Source organism: Phyllostomus discolor, chromosome 1 (assembly GCF_004126475.2).
Source record: "Phyllostomus discolor isolate MPI-MPIP mPhyDis1 chromosome 1, mPhyDis1.pri.v3, whole genome shotgun sequence".
In the NCBI taxonomy this organism is placed as follows: domain Eukaryota; kingdom Metazoa; phylum Chordata; class Mammalia; order Chiroptera; family Phyllostomidae; genus Phyllostomus; species Phyllostomus discolor.
The window spans coordinates 1268874-1289199 of record NC_040903.2 but is presented as its reverse complement, the minus strand read 5'-3'; the positions used below and the strand labels follow the sequence as shown (position 1 = coordinate 1289199).

General features: G+C 47.7%; 1 protein-coding gene across 1 annotated transcript in view; it reads right to left on the bottom strand.

Moving 5' to 3' along the window:
• The window catches only part of ADD1 (adducin 1), a 75631-nt gene extending 55757 nt beyond the window's left edge, over positions 1-19874 (bottom strand). The window contains exon 1 of the mRNA XM_036018189.1: positions 19748-19874. The gene's annotated coding sequence lies outside the window, so the exon portion shown is untranslated. The remainder of the gene's footprint in view (positions 1-19747) is intronic.
• Positions 19875-20326: the final 452 nt, after the last annotated feature.

Below are 20326 nucleotides of genomic sequence, written 5' to 3'. Positions count from 1 at the left end.
TGCTTTTAAAGAAAACGTAATACACATTCCTTCACAGCACAAGTCTAATAAAATGCAGCAAGAAAGTTTTAAGACGTTATCTCTGATAAACATTTTACTTTGCCTTTCTCCACAATCTCTGCAACTTTAAACATTCCTCCTAAACCCATCTGGAATTTATTCTGATGAATGATGTTTTCCAGCTGTCTCATCGCCAGTAACCCCTGGAGACACGGGGCACGCATCTTCACGCCCCACACGGACAGCTCCACTTGACACTATCAGCGCCCCACCACCGCCTCGTAATCAACTGTCTGCCCCTGGGAAGGCCGACCATCTTCTGCAGCTCCGTTTCCTTCCTCATTTGTAATAAAACACTCTCAGGTCCTATGTTCCAAGGTTGTTGAGGCAATTAGAAATAATAAATATAAAATGCTTAGCACTGGCTGCTGTGGCTCAGTGCACTGAGTGCCAGCCTGCGAACCGAAAGGCCGCCGGTCCGATCCCCAGTCACGGCACATACCTGGGTTGCAGCCCTGGTCCCCAGTGGAGGGTGCGGTCCCCAGTGGAGGGTGCGGTCCCCAGTGGAGGGTGCGGTCCCCAGTGGAGGGTACATAAAAGGCAAACACGCATTGATGTTTCTCTCTTTATCCCTCCCTTCCTCTATCTAAAAATAAATAAATAACATTTTTTAAAAATAAAATATCTAGTACAATGTCTGGCACGTAATGGATACCCTATAAATATTTTAATTATCTAATATTTGATGAGAACATAAAAGTAACACACTACAAAATTCCTTTCCAAAACTTCAAAAACATCAAGTTTAACCAATTGCAAGTTAAAATGCATTGTTTTAATTACAAATAACATCTGACTGTAAACTCCCTTTATTTTACCTTTTCATATTCTAAGTAAAACCCCTGTGTCCCATCTGTACCCACACACGTAACACTAACTAATGAGGGAGGTTTCCCACGTTAACTCAGTCCCCCCACCCCGGTTCCAGTGCAGCTTACCGAAACAGACTTGGGTGTGGTTTCGAAAACAGCTCTGGGTGAGGCAAGCACAGATAAGCCAGCCAACCATCTGTTTAACTGAAGTGAACTTTAATGCACCCCGTCCTGTTTATAGTTCCAAAATCTGTCTGTTAACAATGGTACAAAAAGAACCAGGGTTTGGGTCTTCAGCAAATTCCCTTAGCCTCTCAAGGGTGACTAGCTAATAAATGTGCTGGTTCAGACCCCAGGGCCACCGAGCTCTGACCCCAGTTCACCACTACCCGCCTCGTAACCTCAGGAACTCTCCGTCCCTCTGCGCTTCATCCCTTCCTTTGTAAAATAGGAATATCACTACGTACTTTTTTGGTTTAAGATTAAATGAGTTAATTTATGTCAAACTGTTAGCATAAGTGGCTAGTTAATATTAATGAAGGAAGGGAGCAAATTAAATCACACATTGAGCCTAATTAGCTAGGGAGCTGAGCCAGACTTTAAGCCGGACTTACTAGGAGGCGGTAATGTTCACAGCACCCCAGCACCCCTGGGCACCCCCCACAGCGCAGATGGGACAGGACATACAGTCTCCCTGGGGGACAACCAGCCATCAGCTGGAACTGCCAAGGGGGAGAGAGAACAGTCCAGGGGAAATTCCTCTGCTGGGCACGTGCCCGACAGAAGCCAAGATGGCACGGGGGAGGACCCTGTCCTTGGAGATCCGTGAAGGAGGAGCCAAGATGGCACCCACAGAGAAGAGGTATCCGGCCTGCGAGAAGGGTCCGACTGGATGGAGACATGGAAGCCTGTGAGATCCAGGAAGGGGACTGCACAGGGGAGAGACCCAACCCAGGCCCGCAAAGCATGAGGAAAGGGACTGGCTAGTTTAAAAGGAAAGCCTCTTTCCCAAGCCTGCGGTAATGCAACCAGAGCTCACTCGCGGCCCCTCGCAGGGGCACGTGTTTGCCCCTTCACCCGCGCTCTCTCCTGCAGCAGGCACGCGGGCCGGGCAGCTGCTCGAGCTCCGAGCGCAGGCTTGGGTGCTGCAGCTCGGCGCCAGCCTGAGCACAGCCGGGAACAGAGACTGAGCCGGACTAGGTGCTGGCACGGATGAAACCAAACTATGGCAGCCTCGGACGCCCAGCTGATGCCAGGTAACGGCACACCTCCAGACCCTGGCCCTTCTCCTGGGCTCAGTGATGGCAAGGCTGGGCCTCTCCCACAGCGGGACAGAGCTAAGCCGACTGGTTGTGGAGGAGACACTGGGCATCTGGGAACAGTCCTCCATGTTTGCTCCAGCTTCAATAAAGCTTACCACTGCACTTCATCCTCCCATGCAGGGGACCCCAAATTACTTTTCCAGCAACTCCATGGGAGAACCCCACTTCCACCAGTGACGAAGTGTTTCCATACAGTGCCTGGCACACAGTAAGTCATAAACCAGTGTACAACCACCATTTCCATTACTAGTAAATTCCACTTGGAATTCTCAAGACAAAAATTTGAGGGGCCTCCACTCAAAACTACCTACCACTCAAATAAGATTTCACATAAAAACAAATGTTATTTGCATGTAAGAAATACATGAAACTTCCAAGGATCAAACAAACCCAAAACCATGAGAAGGAAACTAGAACACTAAATGGGAACACTCACAAAAGGTGACATTGCCAGAGGTCAAACACCCAACAAAATCAGCACTGCTGGAGGCAAAACAGGAGGAGCTGATGAGCTGGAACTCTGTAAGGCGGCTGGTCCCCAACCTTTTTGGTACCAGGGACCCGTTTCTTGGAAGACAATTTTTCGGGGGGGGGGGGGGGAGGTGGAGCTCAGGCAGCCATGGGAGCCGAGGCTTCACTGGCTCCCGGTGTGCAGCCCAGTTCCTAACAGGCCTGGCGCAAGCACCACCAGTCCACGCCCCAGCGCTGGGGACCCTTGTTACAAGGGATGAAAACAGTCTCAAGTGGGCAGTGACTGTCTCAGGAAAAAAGTGTCAGGAAGGAATGTTGACCTCCAGGCTGAGATCAATTAAATATGAGGTCCAAGTCAAAATTTCAACAAACCCAAAAACCATTTCCATAAACGACTGCCACCAGAAACAAAAACCCACAGATCTAGGCCCTCAAAGACTTCAAATACTAGAATTACAATACAAAACACAGAATAACTATAAAATGTATAAATTAATCATACTGATTAATACAACAAGCCACAGGCAGAGGTGAAGAAATCAAATAGAACTTCTGAAATAAAATAATGTTGAAAAAAGTTTAAATCAGTAAGTTAACAGCAGCTTCAACACAGACAAAGAGGAATTAGTGAATGAAATGACAGTTCTGAGAAAATTACCCAGCAACCAGCCTAGGGAGACAAGGAGATGCACAATACGCAGAAGGAGACAGAGCGTGCAGGACGAGAAAGGCAGCCACCCTCCACTGGAGTTGCAGGCAGGGATAAGGGAGAACAAGGGGGAGTCCGCACCCAGTGAGAGGATGGCTGACGCTGTTACACCACTGGAAGACATGAATCCACAAATACTCAGCAAAGTAAATGAGAAATACACACCTTATGCACACTATAATGAATCTGCAAAACAGCAAAGGAAAAATAAAATTTTCTAAAAGCAGACATCACCTGACAATTAGCCTATTGGCAAACTTGTAACAGAAACAACAAGAACAGAGGAGTAAAATATCTTCAAATGCTGAGAGGAAGTAACTGCCAACTTGGATTTCTATACCAAGCAAAACTATCTTCCAAGAAAGTGTGTGTAAGTCATTTCAGATAAACAGAAACAGGGGTACTATTTATAGACCTACAGTAAGGGAGCTTCTACAGAAGAAAAAAAAATCCCAGGAAAGAAACAGAAATACAATAAGGATTGTAAGTAAAAAAACTGCTAAGTGGGAAAGTAAATCTGAAAAATGCTTTTGGATAATATAGTAATAATGATGTCCAATTCACATGGTTAAAAGGAAGGCTAGACTAAAATGCTAACAATAGCAGCATGTAATTTGATCACTGAGTTTAACCGGAATTAAAGTATTTTTAATGCCTTTGTTTTGTCTGGCATGGGAATATGATATTAATTTCAGACTCTGCTAAATATGCAGGTAAAATATCAGGGATAACAACAAAAAGAATAGAGTATGTACTTTACAAACCAAAAGAAAAACATAGCAACTTGGTTGTTTAAAAAGGCAAGCATGGAGAGAAAAAAATGACAAATAGAAAACAAAATGTAAGATGTTAGAAAATACCAATTTATCAAAATCACAATAAATGTAACTGTACTAAACTATGTCAATTAAAGGACAGATATCACACCCACTGTAGAAACTGAATAATAATGGTCACCAAAGTATCAGTCCTGACCCCTGGAGTCTATAAATGCTCCTTTTCATGGCAAAGACTGTGAGGACAGTGTGATCATCCTGGATTGCCTACATGGGCCCCAAACGCAATCACCAGTTCTCTCTCTCTCTGTGAGATTTTATTTATTTACTTCCAGAGGGGAGGGAAGAGAGGGAGGGAAACATCAACATGTAGTTGCCTCTCACATGCCCCAAACTGGGGTTCTGGCCCACAACCAAGGCATGGCCTGACTGGGAATCGAACCCGCGACCCTTTGGTTGGCAGGCTGGTACTCGATCCACTGTACCACACCAGCAGGGCATCACTGCCCTCTCTTAACTACACAGACAGGAGGGCAATTTGACCAAGACGCAGAAACTGGAGTGATGCATCCACAGCCAAAGATGCCAGCAGCCGTCAGATGCTGGAAAAGCAGGAAACCGGCTCCCCTCTAGACCCGCCAGAGGAAGCGCACAGCTGCCAACGCCTTGATCCTGACTCACGGACACTGACCCCGGGCGCCGGCCTCCAGAACCACAGAGGATAACGCCTGTTGTTCCAAGGCACCACATTTGTGGTGATTTGTTACATCAGCACAAATACCTGTGTGTATACATCCACAAAACATTAGAACAGTTTGTTCTGTCTGAAAACAAATAGATGAAGATATGTATTCAAGCAAATACCAACCAAAAGGGAAAAAAAACATGGAAAATAAAAGCATTTACTTAGGCTGAAAAAGCCACTACAAGTTAAGAAAATGAAAAACACCCTAGCCAGGGAGCTCAGTGGGTTGGAGCATGGTCCCGATATACCCAGGTGTTGCAGGTTTGACCCTGGTCAGGGCACATTCAAGAAGGAACCAACGAATGCATCAATAAGCAGAACAACAAATCTCTCTCTCCTCCTTCCTCTCTCTCCCTCTCTCAAATCAAATAAAATTTTTAAAATAAATTTTTAATTAAAAATAATTTTTAAAAGATAAAAATATATACGCCTAATAAAATGTTATCAACACATATAAAGTGAAAACTGCTAAAACTCAAATCTACCATCATGTGAGATTAAAATGTTGCTTAATTATTAGTAGGCAAAAAAGTCAACAATAAATACAAAATAACAACAATATAATTAATAAGTTCGATTCTAAAAGTATGAAGGGCCTCGCACCTCCTTGCTTTCCAAAAACAATTAACTTAAAGGAACGCATACTCTTTAGACCACAAGTAACATCTGTAAATATGCACCTCAGATCTGGATGGAAATAAAGAAAATCTCAACCAATTCCAGAGAATTGCATATAAACCATTCTCTGGTTTAATTGTGTCACAACACAATTAAAACAAATCAGTAACAAGTATTTTTTAAACCACATTATTTATAAATTTAAAAGCACACTTAAAAAAAACTTATGTGCCAAAGAAGAAACCACGATAAAAATTTAAACATACTTTCATAATGAAAATATTACAATTGAAAATTGTTGGGTTCAATAAAACCTACTTCTAGAAAAACATATAACCTTAAACACATTTAAAAAAAAGAGTAAGTGGCCTTTCTCTAGAAGCTAGGGAAAAACTAGACTCCAAACCGTTTAGCAGTCCCACTCACCTGCACTTTAATACATATAACTTCTAGCCTTGAACAACTGTTAGATTACAGCTACAAGTTGTTCTGATTACCCGAGTTTAAGACACAAACCATATACCCTTCAGGGGAAAGAAAGAGCATGACATAAGATGTAACTCATGCACCCATTCTTGCAGCCTTAGTTTTTACTGAGAGTAAAGATGATGTCAGTTTTGCTCAACAGCACAGTGAAATCTGGAGTTAGTGGTTTCAAAAGCTGAAATAACATACAAATAACGCATTCAATGAGAAAGTACTGGCAACCGTCCACAGTGGTATTCAGCAAAGTCTGCACTATTTTCATGAAAATTCTACTCCCTAGTGCATATGAAGCAATCGAAATGGAAATGATCCACCAAGAAAAAATATACTTTAAAGGAGAACTGCTAGCTTGACTTTTTTATGAAACGGAAGTGACAGAAGCTGCTGTGGGCGAGGAGTGCGCACCACCTCGGCGACTGAACAGAACAGCTCCAGCAGGGCCCGCCTGTGTCCTGCAGAGAAGCTCCAACGAGCTCCCGCAGGGCCCCTCAGGACGGCCCTCTCCGTCTGGTCCGAGGAGCCAGCCATGAGCCTCTGAGGCTCGTGAGCCAGACTAACTGAAGGCCTCCGATTAAGTTCAAAGAATCAGTAAGTCCCTAAAATGCTATTATTGTCACTTAGAAACTAGAGACAAAAAAAAAAACAAAAACACATACCCTCATCACTTGCAAGAAGAGAAACACTGCCCTGAAGGAATCCCCAGTTTCCCCAAACAACCAATCCAACGCCCCAAGTGAAAAACAGAGCCCGGCAGCATCCCAGGGTCCCAGGGTCGGGAGGAAGGCCGCCGACACTGCTCCTGCTCACGCTGTCCAAGCATCTGAGCCCAGGATAAGTACCTGGGTGGTGGGGGTCATCTAGTTCCCCTAGAGACAGGCAGATTAATGTGACGCCCCTTCCCAGTGAGGCAGACACTCAGTCCTAAAGAGGCTCGGGCACCACGTCTAACCCTCCTCTACCTGGAGCTGTCTGTATACAGCGAACTGCATTAATGGTACGGCATCATCAGGAAATGAGGCTGGCCTGTTAACTAAAATATTCTTAGACCTTGAAAGAATGGCTTACCCACAAAGTTCCTGCTAAGCTGCAAACATGTACAGCTGTAACAGGCAGAATTATCTCTGCATAGAGATCTGGATTTATTTCTTTTAAAAGGCAGTGGGAGTAGCTGGCAAGCAGAGCTCTCTACGGCCTGCCCTCCTCAGCCCTTCCCTCCTAACGTCTGCTTCCACCCCGTCGGTGCGCTGGATGAGAAGAGGGGGCCACACACTGCCAGCAAGCCTGGGCACCCCGGGTGTTCAAAGCTCTCTCGCCGTGGCCCCACGCCACCATGTGCAGTTAGACAAGACTGTTCTTATTACTATTGCTGTTTCAATAGATGAGAACAAGGAATTCAGAAAATTTCACCAACTTAACTCAGGACCACATGTTTTGAGCAGCAAATTGGACTTGCATTCTGCCACTACACCCCTAATTCCCAGCACTATACCAAGAGAGCACAACTGACTCAGTTCAGTGAGGAAAAACTCCCGACGCGTTTGCATTTTTTAGCTTTAGTGACACATATTCACATACCATAAAATTCACCCATTTAAAGTGTGCAATTCAGTGGTCTCCAGTATTCAGAGGGATGTGCAACCACCATCAGCATCCATGTTAGAACATTTTCAACACCCAAGAAGCCGCCCCAAACACATGCCCATTCTCCCCCACCACCTTCCCCCCCAGCTCCAGCCTCTTTTTCTGGCTCCTTCCACTCAGCACGACACTTCCCGATGTCCTCCAGCTGTAGCTCGTGTCACTGCTTCACTCTCTGTCACCGCCAACCAACGTTCCGCTGTATGGACACACTGCATTTTGTTGCTCCATTCATCAGCTGATGGACACCTGGACTGTCCCCACTTTCCGGCGATAAAAAACACTTGTGTACAAGTTTTTGTGTGGCTGTATGCCCTCCTTCCGCACTGGCATTTTCAAAGCGTTTGCACAACATTCTCTCCTTTGCATCTTACAGCTGCTTCGCTCTGTGATGGAGAAAACTGGAGCTGGGAGCAGTGGCGTGACTTTGTCACCTACTGCCAGGCATCCTGTTCATCCTTACCACCACAGCGCTTTGTCTCCTCTGCAAGGAATTTCATGCAATAGCGTGCAGATGAGAAAAAACACTTTTTAGGCAACTAGCTCCCTGAATCATACCCCAGGGGTCAACCGTAAGGCAAGCTTCAATGAAGCCTCTCTGAGTCCGAGAACGAGAAGATGTGTTCAGGAAGGGTACTCCAAAGGCCCCTCCCCCGAGACGGCCCCCTGCCCGCCCCCGGGGGACACTGAAAGCTGCTGTTCCAAGGTGCTGAGGAGACGCGCGTGGAGTCAGCACCTCCTGGGTCCCGTCCCGAGGGCAGCCCAGGCCTGGCAGAAGTCTGCGGGTGCCTGCAGGCTCCGCCCCCCAACACCAGCCCCACGTGCCCACGCCTCGAGTCAGAGCTAACGCATTCGGTATCTGGGACAGTGTTGGGGGCCGCATATTGCCTCGGTCAACCACATAATTTCCCCACCTCCACAACAGTTACAGTTCAAAATACAGTTAAGATTATACAGTGTTAGAATTATACTGGATAACAGCCATTTACTGACAGCTTACTAGGTGCCTTTAATGTATTTAATTTGTTTAACACTCACTGTAACCGTGCTACTATCGTTACCCCTGTGTTACACGTGAACGCTCTCTCATACAGGAAACATACAGCTGGTGGGAGTATAAATTGGGGTTACCTTCTTAGGAGGGCCACTGGACACAGCTATGAACACTGAAAGTGAAAATACCCTCGGAGCAAGCAACTGCACTTCTAGGAATATATGTACGGATGGGTTCATAGACCCCAAGCCTGGACACGCAAGAACATTGACCGAAACAGTTATAATACTGAAAACCTGGAAACAAATGTGCATCAATACAGCAGCGATCAAGTAAAAAACAGTCTATCTATAAAATGAAATACCTGAGCCATACACTGTAAAATGAAATACCTGAGCCAGTAGGCACTAACAAACTAAGGAGGTAGTAGTACATTTAATTTGTTACAAACCAAGTCTTAGGTTCAGTTTTTAAAACCTTAGATGATAGGGAATTCAAAAAGGACATCCCCCTTCTACTTGCCAAAACAACCTGCCAAAGAGTGGCGGGGAATGAGAACAAACAACACGTAGGGGTCACAGATAAATGGGGTTTTTTAGTGACTTTAGACTCTCAAGGAGGCTAGGAGTTTACGTAAAATGAAAATGTTGCCCCCCCAAAAAAAGAAAGAAAAAAAGAAAATGTTGCCACTTGCCATCCCCACCACATCAAAACTTAAAGTTCTGTTGCGAATGTGTCAGGAAACTAGTAAAATATAACCCAACAAGCAATCAAGCAGGAAAATATAATGCACATTAAGGAAATAAATCAATCAAAACCAATCCGGAAGTGAAAGAGAAGTTAAAATTAGTGGACAAGGTCATTAAAACACTTAGTACAACTGAACACCATGTGTTGAAAATCTTAAGTAGAGAGAGGGCAAACACACAAAAAAATAGAAATTGGATGTCTAAAAATGAAAGTCACAATGTGTAAAGTGAAAAGTTACACTGAACAAGATAAGTGGTAGACTCAACACTGCAGAAGATTAGTAATCTGTATAGCAATGAAAACTGTCCAAGACAAAACACACCAAGAAAAGGCAAACGGCACCAGGCTGCTGGGGCACAACTTCACAGTCTACCGTGCAGGGAACTGCGGAGTTCTCGAAGGAGAGGGCACGGAGAAGGAACAGAAACAAATACGTAAAAAGTAACGGCCAAAATTTTCCCAAATGTGATGAACGAACGCCATAAACCCACGGATCCAAAAAAGAAGTTCCATGAACCCTGAGCACAAGAAACATCAAGAAAACAACTATACACAAAGGTATCGCAAAATAAAATCGCTCAAAATCAGTGACGGGAAATCTTAAAAGCAGCCTGAACACAGCAACATGTTATGTAGAGAAACAAGATAAGGAAGACAGCAGATTTCTTGTAGGAAATGATGCAAGCAAGAAGACAGTGAAGCAACATCTTTAAGTAAAAACTAGATTTTAGCCCCAAGGTTCTGAGCTTCAAGTCCTTTGTCACGAATGTATAATTTTGTGTAGCCAACTTCTGTAGCAATGGCGCCTCTAATTGTGAGCATTTCAGTGTCTCTAACACTGTCATATCATTTGGCTAGATTAGGCATAACATATTTAGCATCTGCTTTTCTAGTACCATGTTTTATACCCAAAAGGCAAGAGATAAATAATTTCTGAGGGTGCATTTAGGAGAAGTTAATGAGCTGTGAGTAATGATTCCTCTCTCCTCTTTCGCCCCCAAGTATATTCTAAACGTGTGGTAACAAATCACACACTTGAGCAGCATCTGTTGCTTACAAAGAACTCTCTCATTTAACCTTCGTACAGGCTCTGAGGCAGACGGGGAAGGCGTGACCATGCCGACTGTGTAACTGAGGAAAACGGAGCTCACGAAAAGGGAACTAACTTGTCCAAGGTCGTGAGGCGCAGGCAGTGGCGGGCAGAAAGCAGAAACAGGTGTAATGCCAAACAAGGTCAATCTGGCAAAGAAACTTACACAGCTAGTGCACCTGACCTTGCTAAATCCAAGTAGCTCTTTCTATTAAACCACAGCTGAAATATATTACACTAAAGGAAAAATTGAAATTTCATTCTACTCAAAGAAAAGTAAAGTGGATTTCTTGACGAAAAGGAAGAACAGTTTTTACTTATTTGTGTAAGGAACAAGGCCCAGCAACTGCCCTACAACCAATACAATGCACTGCCACGTTTCAGAACAGTATTCCTCCCATACAGTTCCTTAATGCAGACTAAACATGATGCAACCAAAGAAAGCCCACTGGCAGACGAAACAATTTAGTCCAGGTGACAGATGTCTAATTTGATCTAACGATAAAATTTAGACCCTTCGGGCAGAAACTGGAAAATGATGGCCTACCCAAACCCAATCCACTGACTGTTTTTACAAGGACCACAACCTAAGGTTTGTTATTAAAGGTTAAATAAAAGAATAATAAATGAAACATTAATAATAAGTGATAGACAAAGTCTTCTCAAATTTCAACATCCATAAATAACCTTTTACTGGAAGTCACGCTCATTCATTTACAAGTCGTCTACGGCTGCTTTCGTGCAACCACAGAGAACTGAGCAGTTGCAACAGAGATGTATGGCCCAAAAAGCCTAAAATATTTGCATCTGGCCCTTTACAGAGAGTCTGCCAGGTTCTGCTCTAAGAGAATAGATGGGCCACACCACCTTTTACAATTTGCCATGAACACTACTTCTCATAACTAAGCTTTAAAAAAATTAACTCAAGATCACTGATGCAACAGGTATTTCTTCAGGGCCTGTTCTGCGCAGGCCTTGTGCTAGACTCGGAACTGCAGCCACTCACAAAGCACAGCCCCCGCCCTCACCGGGAAGGCCCTCACCGGGAAGACGGGGGACAGCAGTTACTGTCGGGCATCTCAAGAGTCAGGGCTGAGAAGCACAGGGAAGAACAAGCATGGCCTGGTGGTCAAGGCTCCGCTCTGGACTTAGACAGCCTTGGTTTGGATCCCCGCTGCAGCACTTCCTGAGTGTGTCACCTTGGCAATCACTTAAACTCTTTTTTTTAATCTGAAAAGTGATACTTGAAAAGAAAAAAGCCACTAGTAACTATTTAATAAGACTGTTGTAAGAATTAAATGATAAGATACATAAAAGCACAATGCCCAGCATATAGCAAATATATACAAAGATGAAAATTCAAGTTTTTAAACTAAATTTTAGAAATTCTAATGTTGCCAATTAAAAGCACTTCCTCACTTTTAAACAATTATGTATACACCGAGAGGGAGAAATCTTAAAGAACAGTCCCGAGGCACTTAACCTGGACGCAGGCACCCAATGTGGACAGTAACCCCACCTTCACAGAACGGTGGTGCTGGGTCCACCATTCTAGGCGCAAAGCCATGAAACAGTGGTTCCTAATCACCTGGCCCAGGGCTGCGGTTCCGCAAGTCTGGGTAGACTCACCCCGTGTGTGTGTGTTTAAGCCACTGCTGTAAAACATAACTGCAAAACATTTTAGTTAAAAAAAAGTTCATTTCTCCTTCACAAAATGACGTTTTTACCTTTACCCTCTGTACCCAGCTTTCAAAGGTTAAGTCTACACTCTGCCCCCTTTCCGCAGCCTTCCTGGAAGGGTTATGACCTCGTGTGTTTAGCTAGCACTGTCCCAAGAGTGTGACAATTTCACGAAGACTTAAAAAGACTGCTTTTAAACAACTCACCCACTCCACAGATATTTACTGGGAACCTACTGCGGGCCAGGCTCCGTGCTCGGAGCCCGGTGGGAAGCAAAACCAAGATGTTATACGAGACAAAACTGGGGACACTGGGCTGGAGCCTGAAAGCCTGGCCCAGGCGCTCAGGGTTTTGTGTCGAGGGGAGTCACTGAAAAGCCCCCCACGGGGAAGTGACGCAGTCTAGTCACGTCCCTCACTCTAGCAAGAACTCAGAGGGCCAGCTGCCACGGCGGGCGACTGCGGCTCTGCCCCTGCGGAGCCCCACTGCTGTGGGAGGGAGAACAGAGTCACTCAAACCGAGGGACAGAGGGGATGGCTGCGGTAGGGAGTGTCCCTGGCAGGGCAGCCAGGGAGCCCTCCCGCAGGGACATCTGAGCGAGGCCTAAGAGAGGAGGAGGAGGAGGAGGAGGCGGAGCCGGCCGGCCGGCAGAGCAGTGTAAAAGCGTCCCCCGTGCGGAGGGACCAGCGTGCTGGCCCCAGACGGGAAAGCGCCAGGCAGGCTCCGGGAGGACCACTGTGAATGCAGCGCACGTGAGCAAGACGAAGAGCGGCAGAAGCTGAGACTGGAAATCACGAGAAGTTTGGGTTCTGCTCTAAGTAGAATGGGAAGTCAGGGAGTTCTTGAGCTTGTTTGTAAAATTACCGTACTTATTTTATTCTGAGTATGTAATCCAGCTGCACGAATCAACATCTGAAAGGTATTTAAGGTCATACAGTGGACAGTAAGTCTCCCTCCCACTCCTGTCCAACAGCCGCAGAGCTCCCCGGAGGCAGCAGAGCTCCCCGGAGGCAACCGCTGCATCAGCCTGCGAAGGGTTTCAGCAGAACGTGACCCGATTTACACTTGGCGGTGACCGCCCTGGCTGGCTGACAGGTGAAGAGGCAGTGGAAGGCCAGGACCCGGGGGGCCGGCTGGAGGCTGCTGTGATTGCCCAAGGGAGACGTCGCGGCTGCCGGGCCCCTCGGCATGAGTGGAGAGGGATTATTGGGGCTGCTTCGGGGTGTACTCTAAAGGCAGAACTGACAAAAGTAATGTCAGCCGGACAGTGTTAGTGACAACAGCTACAGGCACTGAGTTTCACACTCTTAGAGCTACAGGTCTAATCTTTTGGACTCTAAGGCTTAAATACTCAGAGTTCAATAAATATGTAGATAATGAGAGAACCGTGAGTAATAACAGAAAAAAGATTACTAAAATGTGATGTTAACCATTTGATTAATAGTAACACACTTACTCTGTCAATATAAATTAGATGACTTTATCTCAAAAATAGCATTTCTGAAACCAACCCAAACTGTACACTGCAGCTGAGGGGCTGAAATGGCAGCTGCTTAGAAAAGGAAACCTGTAAACCTGAGGAGTTTGACCCCGGGAGCGGTTAGGTGCCGCGTGACGGCGAAGGCTCCGGTCCTCTCCTTGGCCCAGAACTTGGAAGCACGACACCACACCTACGTGGAGAATCTCCTTCCACCCTGATCACTTAAAGTGTACCAGAGGATCCTCACCAAATCTTAGGATAAGAAAAAAGTGCCACTGATGGACAAGGTTTTCGTCGAGTGTTCTTTCCTATCTTCTGGAATAAAGCACGACACGACGGAAGGAAGGGAAGGGACGTCTGTCTGCACCACACGTGGCGTAGAGGCCAAATGTCGGCGCGAAAGGCACCTAGGGGCTAGTGAAACGCAAATCAAAACCACAAGATGCCACCCCACACCCGTTAGACGGCTCCTGTAGCTCCTCTCAGAAACACAGAAAAGCAGTGTCAGCGAGGATGTGAAGAAGCTGGAACCCCTGTGCTTCCCCCTGCGGTGGGAACGCACACCGGCACGGCCACTGTGGAAACCAGTATGGCAGGGACTCAAAGTGTTAGCCACACAATTACCACACGATCCGGCAATTCCACCTCTGTGTGTAGACCCAAAAGAATTTAAAGTGGGGTCTCAAAGAGATGTGTGTACTCCCTGTTCTTGGCAGCACTATTCACAGCAGCTGAAACATGGGAGTGAGCAAGCGAACGTGGTCCGCCCATACAGTGGAATGTTATTCAGATTAGAAAGGATGACAATCCTGACGCAGGCTACAACACAGACGCAAAGTGAGATAAGCTGGTCACAAAAGGACATAGGCTGCAGGACTGCACTCGTGAGTGACTCGGTCAGAACCGGAGAGGCAGAAGGGAGAACTGTGGCTGCCAAGGGCAGGGCGGTGATGAGAGTGGGGAGTCACGGCTCCCTGGCTGCAGAGCCCCCGCTGCGCAGGAAGGGGCGCAGGGGAAGGACGGCTGGCTGGCGGAGAGGGAAGGTGGCAGTGGTCGCACGGCAATGTGAATGTATGTAATACCACTGAACTGCAAGCTTAAAAACAGTTAAGATGTTAAATTTTATGTGTCTCACCAAAATAAAAAAAAATGTTAAAGCATGCTGGGAAAACACGTACAGCACACTATCTATCTAATAAAAAGGAAGTATGAATGTAACCATGAAATTAAGATTATATATCCTACCAAATGGGAGAAAATACTTGTAAATTATATCTTTTAAGGGGTTAATATCCAAAATATATTTAAAACTCAACAGCAAAAAACCAAACTGATGAAAAAATGGGCAGAGGATCTGAATAAATATTTTTCCAAAGAAGTTACAGACAGCCAACAGGAACACAAACGGTGCTCAGCATCACTGATCATCCGGGAAAACCAAAGCCACAATGAGATGCCACCTCACACCTATCAGAAGAGCTATTAATAAAGTATGAAGACGTAAGCGTGAGGGAGGCTGTTGAGAAAGGGGACCCTTGTAACCCTTGTGCACAGTTGGTGGGAATGTAAATTGGTTGTAACCACTAGGGAAACAGTATGGAAATTACTCAGGAAATAAAAATGGCTCTACCATATGACCCAGCAATTTCACTTCTGGGTGTTTCTCCAAAGAAAATGAAAACACTAACTCCAAAAGATACATGCACCCCCATGTTCCCTGAGACATCATGTACAATAGCCAAGACGTGGAAGAAACCTAAGTGTCCACTGGTGGATGCATGGGTAAAGAAAATGTAGTGCACATGCACAATGGAATGTATTATTCAGCCATAAAAATGAAAATGCTGCCATTTGCAACATGGATGAAACTTAAAAGCATTATGCTAAGAGAAATCAGTGAAAGACAAATACCATATGATCTCACCGATATGTGGAATTTTAAAACACAAAAACAAAATTTGAACTCATGGTTACAGAGAACAGATTGGTGGCTGCGGGCAGGGGTGGAACATAAAGAAACAAGACTTCTTTAAAAATACCTTATTTTATATGTTTGCTTTTAAAAGTCTTTTCATATTTTATATAATTACAAAACAAAATTAAAAAATTTAGAAGCAACCCCTAAATACGAAAGCAAAATAAAAAACAGAAGAACCAGTAGTGTGGTAACATCATGGAGCAACGATTCTAAGTGACTTTAAACACAGTAATTTGACTGCATAACCCTAATAAGTATGCAAAAAAACCCCTTACACAGTTTTTATTGGTTACTGGTAGTAGTGTTTGTATTACCCTCCTGAGACTGAGATGTGTACAGTGTGGGACAAAACACTGAGTAACTGGAATCAAGATGTTTGTCTTAGAAGAAAAAAAGACACAGGTGTAAGACCAAAAAGGTTAACTAGAACTCTGTCTCCCAGCTTTACCACTGGAAGTACCGGCAACCCACACTCTGAAAAGACTGGGAAACACTGACCAACCTAGTGGGAACGCGCAGCCGACCCCAGGGCCCAGCCTGTGGTGACCCAACACGGCTTTTCGCTTGGAGAACTGGAGAAATGGACGAGTCCAGGGCGGGACAGAAAATGCATGAGACGAGCCTGGGGCAGGCAGTCTGCTGTACCAGAAAGAAGAGCACCCAGAGACTATTAGCATTGTGTCTAAAGGATTTAGGAACCATTATTAAAAATAACTACTATTATTTTAAAATAGAGGAAAAAATGACTTAGGCACCAATTTGAGCAGATCCCTACTGGACAAAGATGGGATAACCTGAGAATCAGTAAGGGTAATGTCTACAATGGACTGAACCACATCAAATACGCTCAAACCCTTGAGTGCCAGTGACACACACACACACACACACACACAGCTCACTGGCTACTTCTGCAGGACACCAGCTCATTATTTTAAAACTAGTAAGTAATGGAAAGAAATTAAGTATTTATCCTGCCTTCCCCAATAGAACTATAATTTAAGGTAACAAAATTATAGAAGGGAAATGTCTCCTTATAGAAGTATTCCAGCTAATAAATGAAATCACAGGATTAAAATTTCCACATCTTCAACGCCTAATGAAATAACGACTCTAGGTCTGAGCGTCAAGGGCTGCTAGCAAGAAAAAAGAATATTAACCCTGATCTGCCTGCTCGCCTATGAAGTCTTCTCACCAGAAATTAAACCAAACCTGAATCTGATTACACCTTTAGATGTAACTACATTAAATTCACAGAGAATTCTGTGTAGTTAAACCCTAATACAGAATAAAATCCAGACTGTGTATAACTCCACAGGGCAAATCACCAAGTTCCAGCAACAAATAAACTGCAAGAGGGAACAAAAGACAAAGGGGGACCTGTGGGTTAAAACAAGTCACAATGCGTGAACAGCACTTGGATCTTGACTCAAACTGTTAAAAAAACCGAGGCAATCGAGAAGATTTTAACACTGGGTGGGTATCTGAAGGTAATAAGGAACCCTGTGATGGTGGTATTTCTGTTTATCTTTTTAAAAAGATGAATGTAGACATACACAGCGAAATATTTAACAGTTAAAATCAAACGACATCTGGGCTTCAGGCTGCAGCAACGTGAGCTGTGAGCTGGCTGTTGAGGCTGGATGAGGGCAAAGGGGCTTATAATCAATACAACGTATCCTTCATGTGTGTGAGACAAATCACACAGGTAAAAATAAATAAAGTCACCTTAAGCTCTCAGTTTCCCGTAATAAAAATGTGTTTTTAAAATTAACTGTCGGAAACCATCAATAAGCAAAAAGACAACCCCCTGACTGGGAGACCATTTTCACCGATACATATGATAAGGGGTTAATATCCAAAATTGATAAAGAACTTATAAAACTCCACACCAAAAAAACAAACCACCCAATTAAAACATGGGCAGAGGACCTGAACAGACACAGTCTCCAAAGAGGGCATGGAGACGGCCCACAGACGTGTGAAAAGGTGCTCAAGCCACTCACTGGTCAGGAGAGAAGGGCTAACTGCAGCCACACTGCGATCCTCTCCGACCGGCCAGAGCGGCCTGCAGCGACAGGTCAGCAGCCAACAGGTGCTCACCAGGACGAGGACCGGGGGGGGATGCGGACTGGTGCAGCCACTGTGGGAGGCAGTATGGAGACACCTCAAAAAAACTAATTAACTTTGAGATACATCAAAATTAAAAATGGCTCTGCCTTCCGGCCCAGTGATTCCACGTCTGGGAACACATCTGAAGGAACCAAGAACGCGTGTTTGAAAGAACACAAGCACCCCTGTGTTCACTGCAGCGTTCTCCACAACCGCCGAGATCTGGAAGCAGCCCAAGTGCCCGTCAGTAGAGGAGCGGATAAGGACACTTGCACAGCGAAGTACTACTCGGTGGTAAAAAAGAAAATGTTACCCTTTGCAGCAGCACGGATGGACCTGGAGAGCATGATGCTACGTGAAGTAAGCCGGTCGGAGAAAGACAAGTACCACATGACCTCACCCACATGTGGAATCCAATGCACCACCTGATCCAACAAGCGAAACAGACACAGACGCACAGGTGAGGAGCAGGCCGACAGCCGGGGGAGGGGGGTGAAGGGATCAAACAAAAGAGAAAAAGGACTCATGGACCGACAACTGGGTGGTGATGGCAGGGCGCGGGCATCGTAAGGGGGATAAATGGTAATGGAAAATACAATAAAAATGTTTTTTAAAAACTGTCAAACTAGTAAACAACGGAGACGACAAAACTTCAGCATTAAGTATTTGACTTTTTTAGTTTGTTTATTTTAAAGCATTATCGGTATTTACTTTTCTGATTCAATACAGTGACTGCCTGAAATAACAAAAACGAACAATCCTCTAAAGAAACAGCTTTTGCGGCGCAATCAGTGGAACACAACAACCCCGAACAGAACCTAATCAGTACCCGATAACGCCTCGGGTTAAAGGAGAAAACGGCCGGTCCCAGCCCGTCAATTCCTTTTTCCGAAGAAAACCAGCCCAAGTCCGGGAGGCGGGGCAGCTCTCCGAGTCTCCGCGCCCCGCCAGCCTCCGCGGAGCAGGGGCGAGCACCCGGTCACCCCCGCCGGCCGTGCGGCCGCGAACCGCATCGAAACCACGCCAACCTCCACTTCCTCAAAGACACCGCCGCCGCGCCGGTCCCCCCCGCAGACAGCACCGAACCGAAGGCGCAGGTGAGGGTTTGGGGGTTTAAGAAAGAACGCACGCACCGCTGGCACCGGCCCGACTTTGGCCAACCCCCCGGCCCGCCCTCCGCGGCGGGGCGGGGTGGACCTCCTGGCTCTGCGCCGCCTTCTCGCTGCGGCCGGCGATGCTCGCAGGGAGGCCGAGGGGGGCCTTTCGGCAGCCTGCTTCCTACCCCACTCCGATTCCAAAACATTTTCACGCGGAAAAAATAAAAAAAAAAAAACCCGCACCAGCCTGCCAGCGTTGTGCACAGCCACCAGCGGCGCGCCCGGTCCTCGGGGCCCCGGGCCGTCGGGGCGGAAACTCGCACGGTCGCAGCAGCAGCAGCACTCGCGGCTCGGCCGATCTCGGGGCTCCGAGGCGGCGGGCACGAAGGGAACCCGAGCCGCCCCCCAGCTCCGGACCCAGCACCACCGGAGCAGACAGAAAAGTGCTGCAGGCAGAGACCCCCCCCCCCGCCGACACCTCCAGAACCGGGCGAGGGGCGGAGGTGGCCCAGGGCTCCAAGTTCCCGGGCGGCCGCCCGTGGCCGTCCGCGGCAGGGCCGGCTCTGCCCCTTCCGCAGCAGCCGTCGTTGTAAAAACCGGGGCCGCCGGGCAGGATGCGGAGGCCGCGACGGTCTGCCTCGGTGCCCGGAGGGGCGCTCGCCTGCACCGCGCGGGTCGAGCGTGAGAGCCGGGGCCGCCTCCCCGCACGGTCCCCCGGCCCCCGCCAGAACCCGGGCGCCCCCACCGGGGCCAGCGTGCAGAACCGCTCGCGGGGCGTGGGCTCCCGCGCCGGGTCCCGGCGGACGGGCCGCGGCCCGCGGGCGGGCCCCTCCCCAGGGCGGGCCCCGCGGCCCCGCCAGCGCCCCCGCCCGCTCCGCCGGCTGCGGGCCCCGCACCCCGCCGCCGCCGCCGCCGCCGCGCGCCGGCCTCACCTCACGGACGAAACGCGGGCAGCGCGCAGGATTCCCAAGTCCGAGTGCGGCCGCCGCCCGTCGCCTCCGGCTCCAGCTCGGCCTCGGACTCCGGCTCCGCCCCTGTCCGCCCCGCTCCCCCGGTCCGCACCTCCCGCCCGCCCGGCCTCTCCGCCCCGTCAGCCCTCGGCGTTACCCTGGCCGCTGGAGTTGGGTGCGGCCTGCGGCGCTGCAGCCCAACAACACGCCACCCCATAGGTCCGGCTCAAGCCGCACCGCCAAGCAACACGCTCTACGATTGGCTGCTAGGGTCTGCGGGGCGGGGCCTGGGCGGCGAAGGGCGGGGCTGCCGCCGGGGCGGAGGAGACCGGACCCCGCGTGGCCCCGCCCTCCCCGCGGACAGCCGGGGGTCTGGCGCCACAGGTCGTCTGAGCGCTGCGGGCGCGCGGCGGCCGCTGCTCCGCAGGCCTCGTAGCTGGAGGAGGCCGGGTGGGCTGTGCCCGCGGCGCCAGCTCGCCCCGATCCGCCTCCCCTCGGTCGTTGTTGCCTGCAGACTGTGGTGGAGCCCTTCCGCGGGCCCAGTTCGCGGGATGCTCGGCC